The sequence below is a fragment of the Bidens hawaiensis genome, unplaced genomic scaffold, assembly GCF_021521415.1.
Source record: "Bidens hawaiensis isolate Kalapana, Puna unplaced genomic scaffold, B.hawaiensis_p1.1 tig00074234_1, whole genome shotgun sequence".
Lineage (NCBI taxonomy): Eukaryota > Viridiplantae > Streptophyta > Magnoliopsida > Asterales > Asteraceae > Bidens > Bidens hawaiensis.
In genome coordinates, this window is record NW_027502881.1 from 35,836 (window position 1) to 44,478 (window position 8,643).

Here is an 8,643-nt window from a genome sequence, read left to right on the forward strand (position 1 = left end):
AAGCATGGTAGGAACGCCTTCAGACATTTACCGTTGCCAGAACACTCAACCATGGTGAGAGCATCAGAAAATCCACCTTAAACGACCAGCCCGCTTCATCATACTCCCCTAATCTACTGTTTATATCCGGGGGGCTCACATCACCTTTACCGTGAACAGCTTTCCATGTTTTACTTTCGGTTAGTACGGACTTGGCATCATCCGACTTTGCAATTACAACACCCGCGTTTGGTAATCCCGTCAACGCATGAATACCCTACTTTGTTATTTTTATTCCACCTTCGCTGAGTTTCAAAGTCATTGTGGTGGTATCAAGATTGTCCACCACATAGTACCCCAAGTTACCAGGTATTCCGTCCACCGTCATCGATATAAACTTACCAAAACCCATTGCATCCACAAAATCCTTCTGTGCTTTCGAAAGTTTTTTCATCGCATTACATAATGAGTGTGGAGACGACCTGGTCCTAATACTTGGCACATCATACTTCTCCTTCTTCGGATTTATTTTCAGTTTCTCTTGTTCTGGAACTAGTAGTTCCTGATTACCTACTACAACATTAGGTTGCTCGTTCACAAAGTCGTCATCAACATCCATTACTCTCGTGGACGCCCCACCCAAACCATGAGATCCACCTTGATCATCAGGAACTTCGCCTATAATTAAATAAAATATAAGTGAACATCCATATAAATACATGCAACTAAAAAATAGTCGACATGCATTTCATACGAAATATACATACCTCTCGGTTTCTTCGTAGACGGTGAACGTTGTCCTTTCACCTCCTTCTTGGTTGCTGAACTGTTTTTCACATTACCTACACGCACATTTAGTTGTTAATATATATTGATTGAACCACTGACAACACATCACCATGTATTGCTTTCAAAGAAATCCATGATTTTTAAAATACACAAAAAAAATAATTCGACATAAAAAAAAAAAAACAAACCTTCACTCATACGATTAATCTCCTCCTTTGCGTCAACATCAATTGGGTTCCGCACATCATTCACAAACTTTGAAAAGCTAATTCTCTTCGCAATCCTTTTACTTTTCCTCTCTACACAACATCAACGAAACATTTATTAAAACAACTCACCTAACACATTATGAAACTATTATGTTTATAAACAAAACAAATGAATATATTAACAACAACTTACTTGTCGACATTGTAAGACTTGGCTTTATCCGCTTATTACCTGCAACACGAAACTAACTGTCAATTTCATATTTATCCTTTTTAATCACCTACACAACAGTTTGATACACAAAAACAATACAACCAAGTCAAACTATACCAGTTCTACATACAATAGATTATATTACACAAACTGCAAAGTAGCACAAACAGATGTAGCCAAAACCAAAGATCTCTATACCTTACGCATCTACACATAAAACTCAGGTCCACATACTCATTATGAGCATGATGTTTTCCCGTGACTACCAACGTATATCTACACAGTTAGACACAATTTTTACAAATCAACCGACAAACTTGTACCTACACAAACTTTACAAATCTACCAACTACGCAACACAACAAACATAACAACACGATGCACCCATGTACACAACACCTAATAACTAATACACACAAACATACTACACACCAACAGCTACACTAAGGCTTTAATTTATGACAACACCAGATTCGACCAGTGATGTGTTGTAAAACACATAGCGTTTTATCCCGTTTTTGTGTTGTTTTGTGCGTAAACCGTTAACGAATATAGCTTATTCTTGCATGAAATTAAATTTTTGTGTATATGATAGGTCTCATGTTGAAGAGAGAGAAACAACGAGTTTAATGAAGAAAGAATCAACTCAAATGGGATTTGGATGAAGTCGGTATGCACGTTTGAAGATAAACGAGTCAGAAAACGAATAAACGATCACCCAGGACCTGTCCGCGCTACGCGACCAGGTGAGGCATCCATGCCCATGCTACGCGGCGTCCCAAATGTCCCAAAGGCTGCCAAGAATGTTTAGGAATCAGCTACCCCATCTATTTTGTCTTCCAGTGAGCCTTGTGGGCTTGTTTTAACCTATTTTATATTAGGAAGGAGGTGTTTAAACATATATATATAAAGGGCTAATACCATATGAACGATTTTAACATAATATTTCCAGCCACCACACCTGCTCTAGAGGAGAAACTAAGGATGACGAGCTTACGGTTCTACCTTCTATTCTTCGATTGTCGGTTTTGACTATTTTAACGTTTGTGAGTTCGTTTTTTTGTTTTTAATCATTCAAACCTTTTGTAATCAGATTTATATGAACATGTTTATCATTTATATCTATTTTATCTACTGTTCATTGATTACGATTGGCTAAACCTCTTTGTTCTACCTTGGTTAGATGATTATTGTTCGGTTTTGATGAGTTGAGTGAATTGTTTGACCAATATGACTTGAATTGCTATTGAAAGTTTGGTTTAATGATGAATTAGGTTGTGTTTAGTTGCTGTGATTTTATTGGTTTTATCTCATAATCTCGTGCTTCGGTTAATTGAATTGGTTTTGATTGATAGTTGCATGTTCAATTCTTTACTTTGTGTTTAGAGTTTGTTTGCGGTAGGTACAACCGTAGGGTTTTGTTGAGATTATTGATTGATATAATTCAGTGGTTAAGCACCTTATTAGAGACTGAGAGGTGATATGAAGTAAAGTCGTCTCATAGCTTTTGCTTATTAGGATTAGGATTGCGCGAAAGCGGGTTCGGTTCTTGCCGGGTTTGGGTTCGTGAGCGATTAGTTGGCCTAGTTTATGTTAAACCAAATTGTTCCTCTATCCTTGGTTGCATAGTATTCGTTTCCATTAGGGTCGTGTGTCGGTGAGACCGAGAGGAGAGTCGGCATTAGAACACCTTAGTAGTCGTTTCCCCGGTTTGTTCTTAAAATCAATTAAGTGTAAGTTAGGGTTTGTTAGTGAGACCGAGAGGTGATCTAGCTTTCTTGAGCGAACCTAGTTGTGTCATCCTTAAATACCGGTGTCGTGAGATCATTCAATCCATTAGCTTGTTAGACCTTCAATATGATTCTTACCTAGGTAGATGTTTTCTCCATTGTCTGTCACAAACGTTAAGTGTTTTCGTTAACTTAAATTAATTAATTTAGTTAAAGTAATTTAGGTCAAGTAGTTTAATTATTAAATATAAAAATTTTAAATATTATTCTTAGGAAGGTCTTGTCTAGGGTTTAGTGATCATAGGCGTTCTCACGTGTCCTTGTGTTCGATACTCGGACTTCTTAGGTCTATACTACTTGTGATCGGTACACTTGCCGGTTGTGTGTGGATTCATTAGGAGTTTTGTTTTATAAATTTAAAGCTTAGTTGTGAGTTCCCTAGAAATAGCATTCGTTAAACACACATCAACCAGCAAATGTGGATGTATCCATTCTCCTTTTATTCAGATATAAAACTACTGAAAGTTGAGCCGACATAGCCTACATGTAACCACGCATATAGAAAACCCAAATATTCAGTTAACAAAGCATACATCATCATCAATCATATTATGATAACAGAGCATACATCATCATCATCAATGGCTTACGCTACATCTAACTTAATCAAAACACCAACAACACGCTACATCTAACATAATCAAACCCCCAACAACACAACAACTACACAAACAACTGATGAACATACCTTCGACACCTTCTGAAGCTTTTGACCAAAAAAGCAAGCAACACAACCCCCAATTCGAATTGAAGAACAAGGGAAAACAATTGATTAGCGTTGGTTGCTTCTTATACTAACCCGATTGGAATCAAAACATTTAATTCTATAGATTGTGTATCTCGATTTGATATCGCAGGGGATTTCGTGGCTAGATTATTGTTTAATTATTTGCTTAAAAATGCTATGATATTTGAGATGATTTGGTGCATCGATTCGTGTGTAGGCATAATTCAACTCACCTGATTGTATTTGTTGAAATTGGGTGGGATAGTTCGCGCCTCATTTGTTGTGTATAGGTTACAAAGTGAAACAAGGGATATTAAAACCAATTCCATTATAATAGTTACACTCATTTTACTAGTTTGCCCCCTCTATCAATTAAAATCTGTTACAAGTTCCTTTTATTTACTAATATGCCATCTTGTAACATCCACTGTTGATCTTTCTCATCAATGGTTGTGATCTACTTCTCGCACTTCTCGTTACAAGAATACTTCTCGCAAGATCCATCCCCTATATATAATTAACCAATTTTGGTCAAACCCGAACTTAGAATTAACGAACGTGTACTGATATAGGACACGAGCTTTTGGACGTTTACCGAAATCAAAGTGAGTTTTTCCTCCAAAAAGCATATTGTATATATATATTCTTATTTATATATATGTTTTGAAAACGCATTATACTTTACAAATTGTCGTTATTGTGGGATGAATCAATTTTGTTAAATAACTATTAACCGAATTAGTAAGGGCACAAAAATGTTGGTAGATCTATCGAGGTGACGCCCCCAACTTCCATTCGCGTTGGGTTAAAAGTGGGAATATTTCGAGTATGGTACGTTTCGAGCTATCAAATTAGTAGTCATACACGCGTTGTACTCTTAGCTAGTTTACAACTAACGCTTTTTGTGCTTAAAGGTAAAATGCGGGTTTCGTTGTTGTGTTGTACCGTGTACAGATCGAAACTGTTGGAAGTATAATAGCCGTACACTATTATATTCATGTGTTTGTTTATATATAAATTGTCTGTATTTATATAATTGTTTTTCTCGGGAATAACTAACCAATATTCGTGTTGACCCAAATATTATTTAATCATGCTTTACAGGTAAATGACGGTTTCGCGAGAAGGAGCGGAAAGAGGCGTGGGTGTTTGAATAATGTTATGTATGGGACCGTATGGTAGTTTTTAATAATGAAAACTATGTAAGACTCTGATATTTAAATAAATATGTTTAATATTATATTAAACGTTGTGTTATTGTGATTGGCTAACGACAACTGTCACCGCCCGAAAATGTTTAATTGTAAGACTTCCGCTGACTTATCATTATGGGTTTTCGGGATGTGACGGGGGGGCAAAAGCGGAATCTTTTTCCAAAGTAGGTCCATTTTATGAATTTTCCCATAAAATTATTCGTTAGATTTTCGGTTTGTCATTACAATCCCACATCATTAAACTTACTGTTGCTAGTTCAAATGGAGGCCTACAATAATCGGTTTAATTAGTAATTCCAATACAAGAAATCGATCAATTGGTCTTTTAGTTCAAAATCGACTTTTATGTGTTTTGTATACTATTTAGTGGTAGTTTGTTTACAGCTATTGTCAATGTTGTTTGGTTTGGTTTTAGTTTTCTATTGCTTGGTTTGATTTACATAAAAACCGTCACCAATGGTGCGACCAATAGTTTATCGTAAGACCTATCAAAACCAAACTACAAACACCTTCTATCCAAGGGGTGAAAAGAATCTATCATACAAACATATCTAGTTAGGCTTAGCGCTAATGAGACATGTTGCACATGTTTGTCAAGGTAAAAAGATACTACATGTACATACATAAAACATATCTTTAAAGCGCACATATTTCTATTTTTGATGATATTATATAAGTTTCATGATAAGTAACCAATAAAGGCATCAAATTGTTGATCTTAAATGATACATTCTTCTCTTCCATAACATCAATTTCATCACAGTCTGAACTTTTACAGGAGTTAAATTAAGCAAACACACATGATCATCTAATTTCTTATATACTTTTATTCATTTGAAAGAAGATGTACATCCAATTTGGAGCATTTTAACAAACACTCTGGTATTGTGCAATTTTATTTATAGTTCATAGTTTAGCATACTTCTTTAGATTTTGAGCAGCATCTTTGTTATTTTCCGGCACAGGCAAGTTGGTGATAAGAGTAACTCTTGATGATGATACAAGTGATCTGTTTTCTGAATCTGCAGGATCAGCCTTCCATAACCTAACCTCCCACACCTGCTCAAATCATCTTGTTCAAATTGCGCAGATTTACACCAAATTTACATGCATTTATGAAGAGTGCTGCTATACGTACACTACCTCATACATCATACGTGCAAAAATGGACAGAACTGGAGAGGAGTCAAGAGGGTCCACAAACCCCGGGCATGAGAATCTATTGGATTTTTATATATAAAATCTGAGTTTTTTCTAGAAAAAATATAATTATGATCCTCTAGTTTAGCCGGTGAAGAAGTGGACCTTATCATTGAACACCCCCTGATTAAGAAGTTCCAATTCCGCCATATGAAGTCATACAAGCCATATAATGCGGAAAACACTGTTGTCACGTTTGTCAGTTTCAGTAAACTTATCATACGTGCTAGTATAAAAACCTTTACTTAGGTTTATATGGGCATGCATAACACTTTCCACATCATATGAGTCGGATAAGGTTATACAGGTCGTATAACTTCTGCGTAACCCACAATTATCATACTTGTAGTTGTCGATTTCAGAAAATTTATATGGGTTGTATAAAAATTTTCACATATCATACTTGCTCGTATAAAAACCTTATTTTATGGGTATGTATCATCTTATGCCAGTAACATAAAATTTTCCACATATCATACGGACATGTAGAAAACTTTATGATATTTTTATAATAACGCTTTCCACATATCGTACGGGTCATACAAGTGGTGTCAGGTGTGTGAGTGACTATGTATCATCTCAGCACGCTTGAGATGATTAATACTCAGCCGCCACTCTCTTCCACCCGGACGCCATACTCGCCAACGCCTCCGCTATCAACGCCGCCGTGCAACACCTTAAACGGCTGTCAATTTCAAAATTCAAAATTCAAATTCTAACTCCAGATTAAAAATACTAATAATTACAAATAGCATCAGTATCTGGCAGGCCTTGTGAGTGACCGGAAGACGACCGGTGACTTTCTGTGGCGACAACTCATCGATCTGGAAGCCGATTGCGTGTAACGGAGCATCTAAAGTATCCGTCTTCAGATCCTTGCTGGATGAATCCATGGATTGGATTATTAATTGGTGGAATTAATAATAGTTTGTTTGTTTGTTTGTTTGTTTGTTGGTTGATGATTATATAATTGAATGAGGAATACAGACAGATAGATAGATAGGGTAAGAGGTTAGGTATGAAGTGTGAAGTGGATTAAACTTCCTTAAGTAGGTGCACAAGTCTTTAAGAAATAGGGACAATGCCAGTTATTATTAGCAATTTGCGTTGACTTGCGGTTGATTTTTGGGTTTATTCACATTTATTGTGTTACTTCAATTTGGTGGTGCTGAATCCGTTAATAATAGTTTATATTTTTGGAACCGTGATTATTTTTTTTTATTTAGGTTATTATATTTTTTAAATTTGAAACCATATTTGTTTTATTTTAACCAGACTGTGTTGTTTTAACATGTGAAACTATACCCCTTTACAGTTGTTGATAAATATGTTATTATTTTTATTTTGTGTGATGTTATTTTTTTGTGTATTAGGTTAGAAATTCTATTGGTAAAAAGAATTGTTTTTTTTTGTTAATATTTATTTAAAATAACATGGATTATATGTTTTGAAGATGTTTATTAAAGAAAAGTTAATGTATAGAACTTATGTTTTATTAAAATTATTTACAAGGTTAAAAAAAATATTATTTAAAAGAACATAGAAATGGAAAAGCCAACTTTTAGTGATCTATAAAGTTTTCGTTATTTCCATTTACTATATATACTAAGGGCATATGTAGAAGGGCTTCATCCCGTCTATGTGACACCGTAAAAACGTTCATCATCATTACAGGTCTAAAAAAAGTAGGTGTTGTCCCTCGTGTCATCCACATGATGACGTTTCCTCCCCCTTCAAACTCACTTTTCACCAATCACCATCATTCACACATATATTTTTACATGTTCAGTAGGAACATTATTTTATCTAGTGTGCTTGGTTGAATTAAAGAAAAAAATATATAATTACTATTATACATAATATTTAAAATAAATAAAGTTTATTAACTTATAATAATTAACTAATCATTACAAAATTATGAAGGGGTTACGTTTTATTACGGAGTAACCTGGAAAAATGCCCATTGTCTATGCGACAATGAGATGGCAAGAAAAAAAAATGACGTATTTAGGCTCTCCATTACGAATGCCCTAAAAGATAAGAGATTTGTTAATGGTGTTTTTTAACCGCATTAGCCTGGTGGTGGCAACAATGTCTCTTTTAATGGGTCATAACATTTACCAATATCTCCTTACACAAATTTGATTCTAGAATAGTAGCTCTTTAAAGACATACACTTGATGGGTTCAAACATGAAAACACATAAGGAAAGCCTTATGCCAAAACCCATAAGCATATGAATGTATACAATTGCTTTTGTTAATGGCGTTACTTTGAGCCATTTCTACAAAAAGAAAATAGCATAAGATTAACCTATATAAAATGGCATTTATTGATCCACGTTTTTGTGGTACAAATCGTTTTGGTATTTAATTCGCAATCCCTTTCTACTGATAGATCAATAACTTATCATCTCACATTGTGAAATAAGAAAAAACACGTGAGAATTATATAAAAAATGACACTCTTCGTTGATGATGTAAAAACTATTGCTATAATACATACCCAATTAAAATGTTTT

General features: G+C 34.8%; 1 pseudogene; it reads right to left on the reverse strand.

Moving 5' to 3' along the window:
• Positions 1–5,571: 5,571 nt before the first annotated feature.
• Positions 5,572–7,015, reverse strand: LOC143606311 (1,4-dihydroxy-2-naphthoyl-CoA thioesterase 1-like; annotated as a pseudogene).
• Positions 7,016–8,643: the final 1,628 nt, after the last annotated feature.